At 40.3% G+C, this 19,020-nt stretch overlaps 1 long non-coding RNA gene across 3 annotated transcripts in view; it reads left to right on the top strand.

The window, feature by feature from the left end:
* Window positions 1-16,287, top strand: part of LOC102267733 (uncharacterized) — a 75,447-nt gene extending 59,160 nt beyond the window's left edge. Inside the window, exons 7-8 of one of the 3 annotated variants that reach the window (XR_011466767.1) lie at window positions 12,437-12,528; window positions 15,776-16,287. This is a non-coding gene — a long non-coding RNA (uncharacterized lncRNA). Of the gene's footprint in view, window positions 1-12,436; window positions 12,541-15,775 lie in introns of all 3 variants that reach the window. The other 2 variants (XR_011466766.1, XR_011466770.1) reach the window with 2 other exon arrangements.
* Window positions 16,288-19,020: the final 2,733 nt, after the last annotated feature.

Here is a 19,020-nt window from a genome sequence, read left to right as displayed (position 1 = left end):
TAGCCTTAGTCTTTTCCAGTAAGTTGGCTCTTAGCATCAGGTGGCCAAAGTATTGGAGCTTCAGTTTCAAGCATCAGTCCTTCCAGTGAATATTCAGTGTTGATTTCCTGTGGGATTGATTGGTTTGATCTCTTTGCAGTCAAGGGGCTCTAAAGGCAGTCCAGGTGATGCCATAGAATAACCCCATACTAAAAACTGGGTTTGTCTTCTTCATCAGGCCCACTCTATTCAATAGTATCAGCTTATAACTCTGTAAAGGACTCTGACACCACTTACCCCTGAGGGTCATATGTTACTCATTTGTGCATGCACCCATCAAACATTTATTAAGAACCTACTATTTGCTGGGAAATTGGCTGGATTCTAGAGACAGAAAGAAAATTGTGTCAGAGGTATGTACAAGTAACCTAGGAAATGACTGAATGGACCTCTGGAATTATTCCCAGGATGCCAAAGAAAAATGCTTTTTTACACAACATTTTAGTAGATCAGTGAATTACTGATTAAATGGGAACATATCATTCAGATGTTGGATTTTAGACTTTTGTAGCACTTAATATAAAACACTTGTGGAAGTTTTAGAACAATCTAAACTATTCTATGGAGAAAGTAAATCTGAACACTGTTACCTGGAGGGTGGGGGGAATGAGGGTGGTTGTTAACTGAAGGGGAGCAAGAGAGAGTTTTCTGTGCTGGTGACAATGTTCTGTCTTTTGATGGAGGTTTGCATTACACAGATACACATACTTGTCAAAACTTATTAAATGTGCCCTCAGAATTCATGCATGTAATTCAAAATAAAAGTGGCTATAAGTGAAAGGTTAAAATTAAAACACTTGGGGGCTAAGAGAGCAAGGAAAGAGGCATTTCTTTACACCAGATCCCTTTTACTAGGTCTAGCCCAAGAAGTTGTGTTGTCCTGTTGCTAAGTCGTGTCCAACTCTTTGCAACCCCATGGACTGTAGCCCACCAGGCTCCTCTGTCCAAGGGATTTCCCAGGCAAGAAGACCGGAGAGGGTTGCCATTCTCTTCTCCAGAGGATCTTCCCAACCCAGGAATTGAACCTGCGTCTTCCATTGGCAGGTTGGTTCTTTACCACTGAGCCACCAGGGAAGTCCCACATTCTTTTTAGCCGCCGTGATTCCCAGAATGTGATTGTATCATGGTTCCCTGTGCGGTCTTGATGGTTAACGATAGGTAGCTATTGTTTTAGGAAGGTCCATGCATGCTTTCTGAAAATAAAAAATATAGATTCATAAAGAGCAATTTGAATTCTTCCCAGAGTCAAAGATCTCTTTTGTCACAAAAGATTCTGCTTGTGATTGATGAACATCTCTAGGTTTGTTCGTAAATTTTTGAGGAAGCGATAAGTTTCAGTGCTGAAAGCCAGTTATGGTGTCACAAAAGAATCAAACCATCCTTTAGGGTTTTTTTCTCCAGGATTTCCGATAAAATGTTTTCGGAAGGAACATTTTTTCCCATCAAGGCTCATGTTAAAATACAGGTCAGGAAATTCAGTCGAGTAAACAAGTTAGCCACAACTTTCATCCAAGGGGACGCGCATCACGGGTGTCACTTGGTGGAGCTGGAGTTGGTTTAAACACATTGGTCATGGTTATATATAGTACTTGAAGTCCAAACATTCACTCCAACTCCATCATCACTTACTCGGGTTGTCCCAGCAAATTCCACCTGGACTAGTTCTTTGCCAAGTTTAAAAAGCAATGGATTCTAAAGTATAACAGAGAAAAATCAACCTCTCCTTTTTTGAAAACCTTAAAAAGTTTTCCCTTCCTTGCCCCTAAGAGGAAGCTTTTCACATACAAATGCATTTGTAAATAAGCACATTTAGTTACTGCCACAGTGAAAGCAATAAACTTGTTTATCTTGGTAAATGAATTTTTTACAAATTAAAGTTATAAGAAACAATATCCTTATTTTATGGTTTTTAAAAGCAAAGCCACAGAAGATAAAAAGATAAGAAATAGCAAATTAATGTGCCTATTATGCTTTTTCCCCTGGAGAAGGAAATGGCAACCCACTCCAGTATTCTTGCCTAGAGAATCCCATGGACAGAGGAACCTGGCAGGCTACAGTCCACGGGGTCGCAAAGAGTCGGACAAAAAGCATAATTACTTTTTAAAATAATATGCTTTTTTAAGTAAAACACATATTTTCTCTGAAGGAAAATGTATGTATAAATATATACAGTTTGTAAATGTGCAGCTTGAAGAAACTGAGTACACCCTGGTAACCAGCACTAGAACTGAGAACTAGATTATAACCATAGCATTCTCCCAGGAGCCCATCTCTTGTTCTCTGCTAATCGATATCATTTCCTATCTTTTAGGGTAATTATTGCTCTAACTTTTGATATCATATGCTTATCTTGCCTCTTAATATCTTGTATAAATGGAATTATTCAATAAGTACGTTTTTTCTGTCTGGATACTGAGTAAAGCTGGTGGGAACATGGTTGTACACATCTTCTAGTGAATACATACATGCATAGGAGAAGGCAATGGCACCCCATTCCAGTACTCTTGCCTGGAAAATCCCATGGATGGAGGAGCCTGGTAGGCTGCAGTCCATGGGGTCACGAAGAGTCGGACACGACTGAGCAACTTCCCTTTCACTTTTCACTTTCATGCATTGGAGAAGGAAATGGCAACCCACTCCAGTGTTCTTGCCTGGAGAATCCCAGGGACGGGGGAATCTGGTGGGCTTCCATCTATGGGGTCACACAGAGTTGGACACGACTGAAGCGACTTAGCAGCAGCAGCAGCATACATGCGTATCTTTTAGGCATAAACCAAACCATAGAGTTGGTGTGTTATACATATAGAGAGAGCATGTATATGTTCAGTTGTGGTTGTTCAGTCACTAAGTCATGTCCAACTCTTCATGACCCCAGGGACTGCAGCACGCCAGGCTTCCCTGTTCTTCACTATCTCCCAAAGTTCATTCAAACTCATATCTATTGAGATGGTGATGCCATCCAACCATCTCATCCTCTCTTGCCCCCTTCTCCTGTTGCCCTCAATCTTTCCCAGCATCAGGGGCTTTTCCAATGAGTCGGCCCTTCACATCAGGTGACCAAAGTGTTGTAGCTTCAGCTTCAGCATCAGTCCTTCCAGTGAGTATTCAGAGTTGATTTCCTGTGGGATTGACTGGTTTGATCTTGCAGTCCAAGGGACTGTATGGTAGATAATGCTGAACTGTTTGCAAAGTGATTCTATGTGCTTTTTTTTTTTTTTCTTTTTAATGTATGCCTATGCTAAAATATGTGCTTCCCAGGTGGAGCTAGGGGTAAAGAACCCACCTGCTAATGCAGGAGACATAAGAGATGTGGGTTTGATCCCTGGATCAGGAAGATACCCTGGATAAGGGAATGGCAACCCACTCCAGTATTCTTGCCTGGGAAATCCTATGGACAGAGGAGCCTGGCGGGCTACAGTCCATAGGGTCGCAAAGAATCAGACACGATTAAAGTGACTTAGCACGCACACAAGCTAAACTATAATGCTTTTCCCAATCTCATTTGTCATGAGAGTTTTAAACTGAAAAAATAATCTGAAAAACCAAATAATTTTGCTAATATAGTTATTTTGAGTGAAACTTTTTCGAGACCTAAATCATAACTTGTGAAAACTTGTTCATAAAGGTACCTACAACTCCACCTGAAGCCCAGGCTGGCAGCTCTGCAGCGAAAGGTGAATCACCGTGAGACAAGGCTGTAACCCAGTTCAGAACAAGAGTGTATTCTAATCTTACATAACAAGACCTTCCATGTTACAAACAGATACTAGGTTGCTTTCCAGGATAGTCAGGTAGAGATGTGTTTCTTTCTTCTCAAAATATATCAGGTCGTTTTAAATTGCAAGCCACTGAAACCAATTCTGGTTAACTGAGCAGAAAAGAAAAGAGATTTGATTAGAAGGTATTTAATAATCACTCAGTCTCTCAGAGTGTCGGAGAACCAGCCAAGGAGACATTTCAGTCATGGTTTAGAGCTGCTCTGGGATACAGATTCAAATTCCCGCAGCCTGCCCTGGGTAGCCAGTCTCCATCCAGGTATTCATGTTCTGTGCTCTGTCCTTTCACCTGAAATTAGGGCTTCTTTGTCTGACTGGTAGAGTTTGGCAGATGTGACAGTGTGTGACTCATGAGACGAGGTTATAGAGGACATTGAAGTTTCCCATTGGTCTCTGAGACTGTGCACTCAAAGGGAAACCAGCTGCCACGGGTGGAGGATACACTAGGAACCTCTATGGAGAGGAACTGCATTCCCCTGCTGACAACCATCACCAGCTTAGTAGCCACAGGGCAGAGCTACCTTGGAAGCAGGCCCTCTGTCCCCAGTCACACCTTCAGATGACTGCAGCACCACCTAACATCTTGAGTGCCAACCCCTAAGGTTCTCTGCGTCTGAGGTTAGTCGGCTGTGCTGGCCTGAATTTCTGACCCACAGCACTGTGAGAGAAAGAAATATTTAGTGTTGTTTGAAGCCATCGCATTTCAGGTAATTTGTTACAGAGCAGCAGATAGCTAATCACCAGTCCTAGTTAACGGGCTATAGCTGTTGGAGCTGTTGGCATCACTGCCTTTGGGAACTAGATGTCAGTCAAGCAATGTCACCAACACGAGGCAAACTAGAGTTCAAACCCTTGGCTACTCTGTCCCTTGTGGCTAGCCTCTCCAAAATAGCAAAAAGGTTGATGTGATCCAAAATGTTGTATCAAAGCATTTCCTGAATACGGACTTTGTTTCCTCTTTAAGTAAAGGCTTTGTGGCACTCTCTAAGAAAGAACTTTTAGGAAAATGCTATTTTTCTTAATTGTTAATATACTATGTATTACAAAGGCTCTGGTACCTGCCTTCTACAATATTATAATGGCCTTGTGACATAATAAGCGGTTGTATTCTATAGTTTTGCTTTTAAGACAAATCTCTTTATTTTTTAGGTCATTTGTGAATATATTTTTTAAAATATTGAAGCCTTTCAAGACTGATATATACAAACCTTTAAGAATTTTAACTTCTGAAGTTTGAAGTGTTAGGTGGCTTTCGGCATTACACACCAATCTTATGAAATATACTGTTAGTTAAGCTTAATTGTGTCTGACTCTTTGCCATCCCATGGGCTGTAGCCTTCCAGGCCCCTCTGTCCATGGAATTCTCCAGTCAAGCAATACTGGAGTGGGTAGCCATTCCCTTCTCTGGGGGATCTTGGGATCAAACATAGGTCTCCTACATTTCAGGCACATTCTTTACCATCTGAGCCACCAATGAAAGTCACTCAGTTGTGTCCGACTCTTTGCTACCCCATGGACTGTAGACCACCAGGCTCCTCTGTCCCTTGAATTCTTCAGGCAAGAATACTGAAGTGGGTAGACGTTCCCTTCTTCAGGGGATCTTCCCAGCCCAGGGTTTGAACCCAAGTCTCCAACACTGCAGGTGGATTCTCTATTGTATGAGCCACGAGGGAAGCCAGAGAAACCCATAAAATGGATGGCTGCTCCATGACTGTGAGTTGATCCTTTGACCTCTGGAGATCAGCATTATGGTCTCCAAATGGCCCATGGTTCTTAAGGGATCAAATTATATATAATATATATTTTATATAAAATTATATATATATATACATATTAAATGATACATATTATATAATATATTATAACATATATTATTGTATATGGATCATGGTTGTTAAGAGATCAAATTATATATAATTATGTATTATATATATTATATATATGTGTGTGTATTTATATATAATTTGATCCCTTGACAACTGTGGTCCATTTAACAGACCATAGCTGATCTCCAGAGGTCAAAGGACCAACTCAGTTATGAAGCAGCCACCTCTGACCTCAGAGCTGATCAGGACAAGTCTGGACTCCAAGGTGGAGGCTTTAGCCTGTAACAATCCACATGCATCCCTTACTGACAGAGCCCTAACTGAAGATTCCGAAGCTTATAAATTTCCACCACACTTTTAAGAAGTTGGGGGTGGCTAGAAGTCATTTCACAGTAGGAGTGATTTGTAGCCAGAATCAGCCAACCTTTGGCCTCATTTTTGTGTAGTTTGGATGATTCTATCATCAGATCTGCCTCTCTATATAAAGTGTTTCCTGTTTGAGTTTCCTTTTTCAAATGAATGGATTTATTATCCTAGAGGAAGACTTGGTCTAGCTGTTCTGCAAAGGGCAGGATGAATGAAAGGTTATAGATCAAATGCATTTTATGTTGCCAATTCAGCTGAGAATTGGCTTATGTGTATCATTTTATGGAAAGCAAAGGAGCAGTGACACACACATTGAATTTATTGAATCAGGTGTGATAGCACTGGGGAGTTCTAAGAAAACAGATACATGTGTGGAGAGAGAAAGGGAGAGGAAGAGAGGGAAGAGAGAATGAAAGGGTCGGGAGGAAAGGAGAGGAAAGAGAAAAAGAGAGGAGAGGAGAAGAGGAGAAAGGAGAGAGACCTCATGGCCACTTCCTATCTCATTTGGGATGTGTGGGCCAGAACCTTCTGGGCCAGTAAGTGGAGTAGAAGAGAGAGAGAACAGTGTTGGATGAACAGACTGAGAAGCCTTCATGGAATAGCTGAAATCCTAGGTAGGAGTTAGGTAACAATTTTGCTTACCACTTACTGAATACCTACGATTATTAAACATGGCCTGGTGTAATCTTTGCAGCAGCCCTTTGAAGTAGGTACTACTGTGCTCTATTTTCTGTTTTATAATTCCAGAAGGTAAATGGTCCATATCACACAGTTCAGAGGTAACTGGAATTCAAACCAGACTATACAGCACACGCTGTTGACTCTGCAGTTCTCTGAGCTGACTCAGTCTGGGCAGAGGAGATGTGCTGAGTCCAGGGATGGACTGGGGGACAGAACAATCTGAAAAAAAGGTTGGGAGGTGAATGAGAGTATCGGTATACTCTGGGGTCAGTGCAGTTGGGCTGACCAGTAGATGACTCAAGTGAATGGTTTTGCAAGAGAAGTTGTGGTGGATAAAAGTAGAGAACTGATAAAGTTGAAAAAGTTTTAGGAATTAAAGATGACTACATTAATGGATTCTGAGCAGGGAAATAGTACTGCAGAAAATATTTTCTTAAGAAGGTGAAATCAGCAGTCATGTATAGGCAAACAGAAAAGGGAAGGACTGGAGGCTGGGAAATCACTGAGAACAGTGTGCACAAGCGACAGAGATACGGCAGTGAAGACCTGGAGTAGTGTAGAAGCAGTTCTCCAAGTTTTGGTCTTGGGATCATTGATACACTTAAAATTGATGGAGGACCCCAAGGTCCTTTTGTGTGTGTTTATCGATCAATGTTTATCAGATTTGAAGTTAATACAGATAAATTTTAAAATATATATTAAATTATTTTAAAATAATAAACCCATTATGTATTAACATACAAGCATTTTCATGAAAAAATAACTTTGGTTTTGAAATAAGAAACAATGAGAAAAATGACTTTTACCCTTTTGCAAATTTCTTTACTGCCTGGCTTAATAGGATCCAGCTGGAATGTTATATAGTCTGTTGCCATGTGTTCAGTTTGTTGCAATGTTGCAAGAAAAGTCCACTCATGCTTGTGAGAGACAGTGAAAAAGGCAAATAACACTCTAAAGTTATCATGAAAATCGGTTGACCCCAGGACACTCTGAAAGAGTCTTAGGAACACTCACGGGTCCCTGGATGACAGTTTGAGGACTGCCGGGCTAGAGTGTGGTTGAGGAGATGAGAAACAGGGAACCAACACAGAGGGGGAAAAAACAGAGAAACCAGAAGCATCTGAAGACTGATCAGGCTTAGGGGGCCCTGCGAAGGAAAGAATCCTACATGATCCACACATCAGACCTGGGTGACCTGAGAAAATCATGATGCTTCTCGCAGAGTGGGGAAACCCAGAGAGGAAGGCAGTTTGGTGGGGAAGTTGGTTATTTCTGGTTTTGGTGATTTCAGTGTGAAGTGGCAGAAAGACATCTAAATACACAAAGAATTGGGTCACAGAAGATGACAGAATCTTTCATTACTAATGGAAGTAAATTTTTCAAAAGTTAATTTAAAATGAAATTTAAAATGTCAATTTGAAAATGAAATGGAAGCAGATACTATACTTTCTAGTTAATTAATCACAAAGTAAATATTTCTTTATTTAGGAGTGGAACATTAGAGGAATTCAACTGTATTTGAAAGATTTTATTTCCTCAGATGAGAAATGAGTATAGGGTCACTTATTGTATTACTATTAATACAGGTTTATGTCTGGAGTAATTCATAATAAATCAAAAAATTTAAAGTTCATATCATATTAGTTCACACATTTCTCTCCCTCTCAACCCCCCCAAACACACACATACACACACACATACACATACACAATATTTATACTCATTGGATTAGATGCTGTTTTATTTCCAGGTGCTAGTACTGGGGATAGAACCATTTAGAAAAAGAAGGAAGGAAGAAAGAAAGAAAGGTGGGGAGGGGGAAGGAAAGAAAGAAAGAATATAAGCTAAATTCAAAGTCTTTCCCCTTCTCTTTAGACACCAAAATGCAGTCTGTTGGGAAAGGACTTGCCGGCCACATTAACAAAATATAAGGCAAATGTAAGCTAAGTAGGAGGATGCCAGCATTCATAGGATACCAAAGACCCTGTATGTTATCACATGCATTGGGTAATGATTCAATCAGATGTGAAGTTCCTGGAGAGGTTTATAGCACTTTGTGGGAGCGTTGCATGGGTAACAAAGAACTCTTATTCTTGTGATAAGTTTCCAGTAGAATCAGGGCCTCAGAAGAACAGCACTGAGGGAGGGTACCAGAGAAGAAGCAAAGTCTGTGTCCCTACTCTGGAACTGGAGGAGACATGAGGGTGAGCACTGACTCAGGCACAAACTAGCTTTGAGATGTTGAGAAGGTGACTTAATTGCTTATGCTTTGCTGTTGTTCAGCCACTAAGTCCTGTCTGACCCCATGAATTGCAGCATTCCAGGCTTCCATGCCCTTCACTGTCTGTCTCCTGGAGTTTGCTCTAAGTCATGTCCATTGAGTCAGTGATGCCATCCAAACATCTCATCCTCTGTTGCCCCTTCTCTTCTTGCCTCAGTTTTTCCCAGCATCAAGGTCTTTTCCAGTGAGTTGGCTCTTCCCATTAGGTGGCTAAAGTATTGGAGCTTCAGCTTCAGCATCAGTCCTTCCAATGAATATTCAGGGTTGATTTCCTTTAGGATTGACTGGTTTGATACCCTTACTATCCAAGGGACTCTTAAGAACCTTCACAATTCTTTGGTGCTCAACCTTCTTATGGCCCAACTCTCATATCCATACATGACTACTAGAAAATCATAGCTTTGACTGTATGGACCTTTGTTGGCAAAGTGATGTCTCTGCTTTTTAATACACTGTCTAGGTTTGTCATAGCTTTTCTTCCAAGGAGTGTCTTTTAATTTCATGACTGCAGTCACTGATGGCAGTGTTTTGGAGCCCCCCAAAATAAAATCTGCCACTGTTTCCACTTTTTCCCCATCCATTTGCCATGAAGTGATGGGACCGAATGCCATGATCTTAGTTTTTTGAATGTTGAGTTTTAAGCCAGCTTTTTCACTCTCCTCTTTCACCCTCTTTAAGAGACTCTTTAGTTCCTCTTCACCTTCTGCCATTAGAGTGGTATCATAATATGCTTTAGTTTTAAGATATTTTTATTGATTAAAAACCTAGTAATAGGAGCTGTTTCCCAGGAATTAATGCAGTTTAAGGCTCAGGAATGCTGGCTTCTCTTACCATGTAGCACTGAACAACAAACCTTCCATCTGCCTTCCACACTCACCCCCAGTCATCTCAACATCCACATGTCTCTCCTGGAGGACTTTGAAACTGCTAGTGGCTGCCACTGTGAGCCCTCCACACTCTCACTAACCGCTCTGACTAAATCTCCACCATGCAGTCATGCAATTGTCCTCCTTCTTAGCCTTCAAAAGCCTGGGCCCTGCTGTCCACCAGCCTCAGCCCAATCTAGAGCATTTCTGGAACATACTTTATGCCTTCCTTTCTATTCATTTCATAAGCTTTTTATTTTCTGTTTCTTCTTTAGCTCTGAAAATATTACATATTCACTAGATTATATATATCTTCCTTTGCCTTAAAAATTCACTCCAGAGTGTGTCCTGTAGCTGTTTTATGTGCGTGCTCAGTTGCTAAGTGGTGTCTGACTCTTCTGCAATCCTGTGGACTGTAGCCCACCAGGCTTTTCTGACCATGGGATTCTCCAGGCAAGAATACTGAAGTGGGTTGTCATTTCCTCCTCTGGGAGATCTTCCTGAACCAGGGATCAAACCCAAGTCTCCTGAGGCTCCTTCTGAATTGGCAGGTGGATTCTTTACCACTGAGCCACGCAGAAAGCCCATAGCCATTTTAACCAACAAATAAATGAAGTGGGAAAGAATATACAAGTTTTTTCAGTTTTTACATAAGAAATTGACATGATAATAACAAACTTGTAAAATTCTTTTAAAAAGCATGTTTGTGGGGAGGCAAGATGAGAGGAATGTTTATTAAAATATCTTGCAAAATTAATGAGTAAATTTACAGGTAGAAGGAGACTGTTATTTACCTTCAGTATCTATTACTGTGTCTATTGAGTGACTGTACTCTCACCTGAGGCTCTGAACCAGTTATAAACTGGGTACCTTAGAACAATGAATGAATGAATGAGATAAGCAAAATTATACAGACACACACACAGACTGCTTAGCGAAAAATAATGTCCATATGAAGTTCACTCTGTAGCTATTTTAGCTAAAAATGAAGCTAAACTTTCTTGACAAACAGGAATTTAATTTTGGATTCCTTTTCTTTTCACCCAGTGATATAATTCATGTGAAGTAAGGATAAAAGTTACCATAATGCCAGGTAGAACATCCTTCTACTAATAATTGCTTCATAAATATATATGTTCTGTTAACTGTCATAACCTTTCATTTTTTGTGCTCATTTCATGACCTTCACAAACAAATGAAAGGCTCACGTTTGCTAAGTTCCCCCCTTAGTAATGAATTACTAGAAATTTAAGGACCTAGCAGGGACTGCAGCTGATGTGAGTTTCAATTATTTTTCTGCTTATCTTCTGGGGTTATAACTTGGAAGTCTGGACTGAATGCATGCCATTTTTAGCAATAGGAAGCATCAAGATAGTCTTGTTTCCCACATAACTGAGTGGAACAGGAGACATAGGTAACCCACAAGCTTCAGAAACCCTGTTGGAAGGGCTTAGGAGATAAGCAGGAACATTTACACTACTGGGAACAATTAGTTTTCATCAGAAGACTAAGCCATAAAAGTGGAAAACTGGGCTGGAACAGAAGGGATGGTAAGAAAGGCTTCCTGGATGGTATAAAGTGCCAGTATAAAATAATGATATACATGCTTTTGGTGGTGTGTTCAGTTGCTCAGTTGTGTCTGACTCTTTGTGACCCCATGGACCGTAGTCTGCCAAGCTCCCCTGTCCATGGGATTTCCCAGGCAAGCATACCTGAGTGGGTTGACATGTCCTCCTTCAGGGGATCTTCCCAACCCAGGATGAACCCATATCTCCTGTGGCTCTTGGATTGGCAGGCGGATTCTTTACCACTGAGCCACCTGGGAAGCTGAGCATTGTTGCTGTGATCTGGCACCAAGATGTTGAATCATATGTCTCATTTTGAATCATAGATTTTCACAGCACTCAGTTGGATCAAAGGTCTTCCTTGGATCAATTTCTCTATAGCCAGGGAGCCTGGGGCCCAGAGAGCTGAAAGGACTTATCCAGGGTCCCACAGCTAGTCCAGCAGAGCTGAGAACAGAGTGCATTTCCTATTCCCAGTCAGAGCACTTCCCCCTCCACCACATCTGTTTCCTCTTCTCCTTGATGTGTTTGGCTCTCAGGCCAGAGCGCAAGTGGTCTGATGGTTTTCTCAGCACAATCTCCAGATGGTTATTTTTGACATTTCTGTATCTGGGCACCACTTTCTTGTCTCTTAACTTAAAAAATAATGCTCTTGTAAAGTTATTGATGTTTGAGAACTGATTGCATTTGGACAATATGTAGAATGCAACTGATAATGTATAGCTGGGTGCTATTGATTAAGGTGTGTTTGGAGAATCATACAGCTGGAAGGAGTTATTTGGATCAAGTGACCCCTGCTTTGCAGATTAGGAAATAAAAGCCTGGAAAATCTAGTGGCCATTAATTTAAAATACTTAAGTTCTAATGTCATGGAAGTGAAGTGAAGCAAAAGTTGCTCAGTTGTGTCTGACTCTTTGCGACCCTACAGTCCATAGAATTCTCCAGGCCAGAATACTGGAGTGGGTAGCCATTCCCTTCTCCAGGGGATCTTCTCAACACAGGGATTGAACCCAGGTATCCGTATCCTGCATTGCAGGTGGATTCTTTACCAGCTGAACCACCAGGAAAGCCCATGGACCATTCATTCAAAGCAACATTTATCTATTTGAAGTTTGACTCTGTGAAAAGGTAACATAAATGGTAATGTTCTTGTTCCATTCCAAATATAGTTCGTATTCATTAAATATTGATGTACTGTACCATATTATTCATTGTTTTATTCATTTTGAGGGATTATCATAGGAATAGCATGAAACCATTAACAATTAAAAATTATTGGAGTGCTGGGGTCCAAATAATTTAATTTGAGCAGCAGTAGATTGCCATAGTCAGCAACAGTACCATTTTGATTAGACTGACTGTCAGTGTACTTGTCCACATGTTTCTGTCTGGATATCATTGCTTTTGCTGTTGCCATCTCACCATCCTACAGCTTCGCCTGTGAAATCGTCCTTAGCCTTCAGAGAAAGTGCCCTCTCCCCTACAAAGCTTTCAACTGTTGCTCCAAATCTAGGGGATCTCCCCCTCCTTTGCATTCTCAAGGCACTTAATACTTCTCTTATTATCCCAGTCTGTGTTTCACTAATAAATTAAATGGTGCTGTTACACCTTTTCTGGATTTTAAGCTCCATAGCAAAAAGATTAGGTCAGTAATTTTGTATTCCCTGCAGCATCTTGTGTTTTCGAGATGCACAGTATTTGTTAAATGAGTAAATGAATGGATAGTAAATACAAAAGCACTTGGCTGAACACAAAGCATTACACTTTAGAATATTGATATTAAACAGCACAAACTGGGGAAGTCCTAGCTTTTTAAAGTTGAGAGTTGTTTGAGAATTTATTGAGAAACTGAGTGTCCAGAACAGGTATCATAAAGAATGCCTTCAGTTCCACTCTGGGATGTCTTTATTCACAGAATAAATCTGAGAAATAACAGTTTGTCAAATGCCAAATGACATCGAAAGTTAGAAGAGTGGAGTTCCCATACTATTCAGTTCCCCACAATTTGAAAACCACATGTTGTCCTTTCAATAACTTTTTCAGCCACATCAGGTGCATGAATGGACCCCAGAAACCATCTGCTCCAAGGCCGCCAATTAAGTTTGCTGTGTTCTCCCTGACAGGCTGACTGTTCCATTAAAACGAAGGGCTTTTCCAGGAAAAGAGATCTTGGGATTTTCTTTGGTCATTAGATAGCTCTACGCCAGATAGGAACATAAAAATTTTCTTTGTGTGGGGAAAGAGGAGTGCTTTCCTGAAGTTGGACTCATATTACAAAAATGGGGGGAAAGGAATTTAAGTGCTTATTTCAGTTCCTTTTCCAAACATGGAAAGTTAAATAGTAGTTCAGCCTCAATCCTTTCAGAGGAAGATCTCGTTGCAAATGTAAACTTCACTGCTCACTCACAGGGTTTCATATATTGCAAATAACCCAGGCTCAAGATTCAAACAGCCCCATGCAAATCCCGGGTAGAAGTCTGAAAGTGTTAGTGAGATCAAAAGCAAAATTCTCTCCATGCACTTAGATTCTGATTTAACTTTCTTTCTGTCTATATCATAGATCTCCATGTTTTATCCTGTGAAGTGTAAAACAGATGAGAAAATTAGTATCACCCAAGTATTAGTTGACTACAGAGTAAATCAGTGCAGAAATAGAGCATGACCTTTGAATTTTGAACTTGCTCAGGTCCATGAGGCAAATTGCCTCGTCCTTGGCTTTGCTCTTTCTGCTGTGGGGTGAGAATGGACCAAGCATACCTGACTATTGTTAGTACACCTTCCCTAAGGCTCCATAGAACATATTTCTCAAAACAATGAATGAAGTGGTGAAACACTTTATCTGTAACTCCATCTTTGCGATTTACTTGACTCCGTGAGCCACATTGTTTCCAGTAACTGGAAATATCAATAACCTCAGATATGCAGATGACACCACCCTTGTGGCAGAAAGTGAAGAGGAACTAAAAAGCCTCCTGATGAAAGTGAAAGTGGAGAGTGAAAAAGTTGGCTTAAAGTTCAACATTCAGAAAACGAAGATCATGGCATCTGGTCCCATCACTTCATGGGAAATAGATGGGCAAACAGTGGAAACAGTAGCTGACTTCATTTTTGGGGGCTCCAAAATCACTGCAGATGGTGACTGCAGCCTTGAAATTAAAAAACACTTACTCCTTGGAAGGAAAGTTATGACCAACCTAGACAGCATATTGAAAAGCAGAGACATTACTTTGCCAACAAAGGTCCGTCTAGTCAAGGCTGTGGTTTTCCCAGTGGTCATGTATGGATGTGAGAGTTGGACTGTGAAGAAAGCTGAGCGAAGAAGAATTGATGCTTTTCAACTGTGGTGTTGGAGAAGACTCTTGAGAGTCCCTTGGACTGCAAGGAGATCCAACCAGTCCATTCTGAAGGAGATCAGCCCTGGGTGTTCTTCTGAAGGAATGATGCTAAAGCTGAAACTCCAGTACTTTGGCCACCTCATGCGAAGAGTTGACTCATTGGAAAAGACTCTGATGCTGGGAGGGATTGGGGGCAGGAGGAGAAGGGGATGACAGAGGATGAGATGGCTGGATGGCATCACTGACTCGATGGACGAGTCTGAGTGAACTCCGGGAGTTGGTGATGTACAGGGAGGCCTGGCGTGCTTCGATTTATAGGGTCTCAGAGTTGGACACGACTGAGTGACTGAACTGACTGAACTGACATAAAGGTATTGTAAGTGTAGAGTGCTACCTGGACTCATCTTGTGAACCTTTGATTTTCTTCGTTGGAAACAATGAAATATACTGAATGTCATGTAACTCCCCAGAGTGTACCTTCTGCTCTACAATTGTTTACATAGAAAAGGAAAAGGACCTGCTATCCACAGGGGGTGGAGAGTACAGAAAATTGTTGTTAATTAGCATGTAAAACACTTGTAGGGAATTTTCTGTCTCCTGAGAATGTGCTTTTCTTTTTACTCTCTTCCTTTCTTTTTGTTTTATTTTTTAAATTTATTTGTTTTTAATTGGAGGATAATTGCTTTACAATATTTTATTGGTTTCTGCCATATATCAACACATTGTCTCCTTTGTAAAGTCAGTAATAATGTATTATTTTTATTATTCATTTTGATGCTCAAATTGTTACATATTGACCATGGGGAAGTCCCTTATGTTGTTTCCTGTGACCCACTGACATATCCTGTCATTCTTTGAACACTTCCCTACTAATATTTTACACAAGATGCACTAGGTTCATCTTGTACTTTTCCTTTCCCAGGCCTAGATTCAGGCATTTTTACAAGAAGTGCTGGCTCCTTTTAGTAGAGAAAGGGATTTAGAAACCAAGATCCTTGTACTAGATGTGCTGATTGCTATGAGAGTGTCATTGCTTTTAGGTCCTTTCAGAGGATAGAGGGAAACCAGGAAAAAGATACAGCCAGTCAGAAGTATGTGTCTGCAGTATATGACACAGTGAGTCTTCCAAGTAGAAAAAAGCATGTGCAGATGTGTGTGGGTATCTTATTTTCTTGTTTTTCATTTATCTGATTACTAGTAACGCTGAGCCCTTTTGCCATGTTTATTTGCCATTAATTTTTACTCTTTTGTGAAAAGAAGTGTGCAATTATTTTTCTCTTTTGCCTAGTTCTCTTTTGGGTTATTTGCCACTCTTGTGTATTTGAACCAGTTTTTTTTTTTTTTTTTTTTTAAACCTTAACATTTAAAACTCCGGGAGATGGTGAAGGACTGGGTAACCCTTGGACTGCAAGGAGATCCAGCCAGTCCATTCTGAAGGAGATCAGCCCTGGGATTTCTTTGGAGGGAATGATGCTAAAGCTGAAACTCCAGTACTTTGGCCACTTCATGCGAAGTGTTGACTCATTGGAAAAGACTCTGATGCTGGGAGGGATTGGGGGCAGGAGGAGAAGGGGACGACAGAGGATGAGATGGCTGGATGGCATCACTGACTCGATGGACGTGAGTCTGAGTGAACTCTGGGAGTTGGTGATGGACAGGGAGGCCTGGCGTGCTGCAATTCATGGGGTTGCAAAGAGTCGAACACGACTGAGCGACTGAACTGAACTGAACTGAACCTGGTGTGCTGTTGTCCATGGGATCGTAAAGAGTCAGACATGACTTAGCGACTGAACAACAACATGCTTAAAAACCCTTACAAGTATATACATATTTGAACGTGGACTGAAACAGATATGCAAATGTTTATTGTAGCATTACTAACGATAGACAAAAAGTAGAAGCAACTCAAGTGTTCATCAGCAGATGAATTGCTAAACAAAATGTAGTATATTTGACTCTTGAACAACACCAGTTTGAACTTCAAGGATCCACGTATCAATGGATTTTTTTTTTCACTAGTAAATACTACAGTTGGCTGAATCTACAGGTATATAACCACGAATATGGAGGCACTGGGTATATTAGGACAGTTGACTTAAAGTTATAGGTGGATTCTTAACTGTATGGAGGGTGGGCATGCCTATCCTCTCCTTTGTTCAAGGATCAATGTATATGTGTACAATGAAGTATTATTCAGCCATAGAAAGGAATGAAGTTCTGATACATGCTACAAGATGGATGAACCTTGAAAACATTGTGCTGCATGAAATAAACCACACAGGAAGGATACATATTATGACTCCACTTGTATGAATTATCTAGAGTGGGAAAACCCATAGAAACAAAAAGTTGATCAGAGGTCTTCAAGGAAAGGTAAATGGGTTATTGCTTAATGGTTAAATTTTCTCCGTGTGTGATGGAAAAGTTTTAGAAATAGATAGTGGTGGTGATTATACAGCATTGTGAATATAATTAATGCTTTTATGTTATATATATGTATATATTTAACCATGATAGAAAATAAATGGACGTGTCTACACGGGTAATATTTCTGGACTCCTTGTTCTTGTCCATTCATCTATGTGTCTTTCCCTCCCCTGGTACCACACTGTCTTGATTACTGTAGCTATATAATAAGTCTTGAATTTGAGTAGACTAATTCCTCCCATTTAATTTTCTTTTTCAAAATAATTCTAGCTATTCTAGTTCTTTACCTTTCCATATAAATTTTAGAATACTCTTGCCTGTATCTACAATAAAAGTTACTGGGATTTTGATGGGAATTCATTAAATCTGTATTGTTACATCTTTTGATATATTAAAAACATTGATGTATCCTATATATCCCATGTAATATTTATGTTCATAGTCTAATTTGTCTTATGTAAAAATTGCCACCTCAGTTCTCTTACATTTTGCATTTTATAACATATCATTTTGAATCCTTTTACTTTTAAATTACATGTGTCTTTATATTTAATGTTTGTTGCTGATAGACAACATATAGTGGGGACTTTTTAAATCTAGTTTGATCATTTCTGACTTTTAATTGGTTTTTTTATTAATTGCCTATGTGATTAAAATTACATATGTGATTCAGTTTAAATGTTTTCTGTTTTTTCCCATTTTATTTGTTTCCTTGTTCTTGTTTTATTTTGCATTGGTTAAATGTTTTTGTACTTTATTTTTCTCACTATTACTTGCTCTATCTGTTCAAAATTTTTATTTAATGTTGCTACTCTATCTTTTGGGCTTCCTTGGTGGCTCAGCTGGTAAAGAATCTGCCTGCAATACAGGAGACCTTGGCTTGATCCCTGGGTTGGGAACATCCCTGGAGAAGAGAAAGGCTACCCACTCCATTATTCTGACCTGGAGAATTCAATGGACTGTATAGTCCATGGGGTCGCAAAGAGTTGGACACGACTGAGCAACTTCACTCACTCACTCTATCTTTAAATAATTTTATAACATTTCACTTACAAACCTTGCACATGTGCTAAGTCTCTTCAGTCGTGTCTGACTCTTTTTGACTCCATGGACTGTAGCCTGCTAGCCTTCTCTGTTTATGAGATTCTGCAGGCAAGAATACTAGAGTGGGTTGCCATGCCCTCCTCCAGGGAATCTTCCCAACCCAGGGATCCCACCCACATCTCTTATGTCTCCTGCATTGGCAGGTGGGTTCCTCACCACTAGCACCACCCTGGAAGCCCCAGAAAACCTTACAACAGTTTATTTTAGTTCACCTCTATCCTTTCTTAATCACCCAGATAACCATGCTCATGAGGTCACTCAATTAGAGCCAGACATCCTGGAGTGTGAAGTCAGCTGGGCCTTAGGAAGTGTTAATAAAAACAAAGCTAGCAGAGGTGATGGAATTCCAGCTGAGCTATTTCAAATCCTAAAAGGTGATGCTGTCAAAGTGTTGCACTCAGCATGCCAGCAAACTTAAAACACTCAGCAATGGCTGCAAGACTGGAACATGTCAGTTTTCATTCCAGTCCCAAAGAAGGGCAATGACAAAAAATGTTCAAAAACTACCATACAATTGTGCTCATCTCACATGCTGGCAAGATAATGCTGAAAATCCTTCAAGTTAGACTTCAACAGTACATGAACTGAGAAATTCTAGATGTACAAGCTAGATTTAGAAAAGGCAGAGGAACCAGAGATCAAATTGCCAATATCCATTGAATCACTGAAAAAGCAAGGGAATTCTAGAAAAATATCTACTTCTGCTTCATTGACTACGCTAAAGCCTTTGGCTGTGTGGATCACAACAAACTGG

Source organism: Bos mutus, chromosome 14, assembly GCF_027580195.1.
Source record: "Bos mutus isolate GX-2022 chromosome 14, NWIPB_WYAK_1.1, whole genome shotgun sequence".
In the NCBI taxonomy this organism is placed as follows: Eukaryota; Metazoa; Chordata; class Mammalia; order Artiodactyla; family Bovidae; genus Bos; species Bos mutus.
This window is presented reverse-complemented; position numbering and strand designations above follow the sequence as displayed.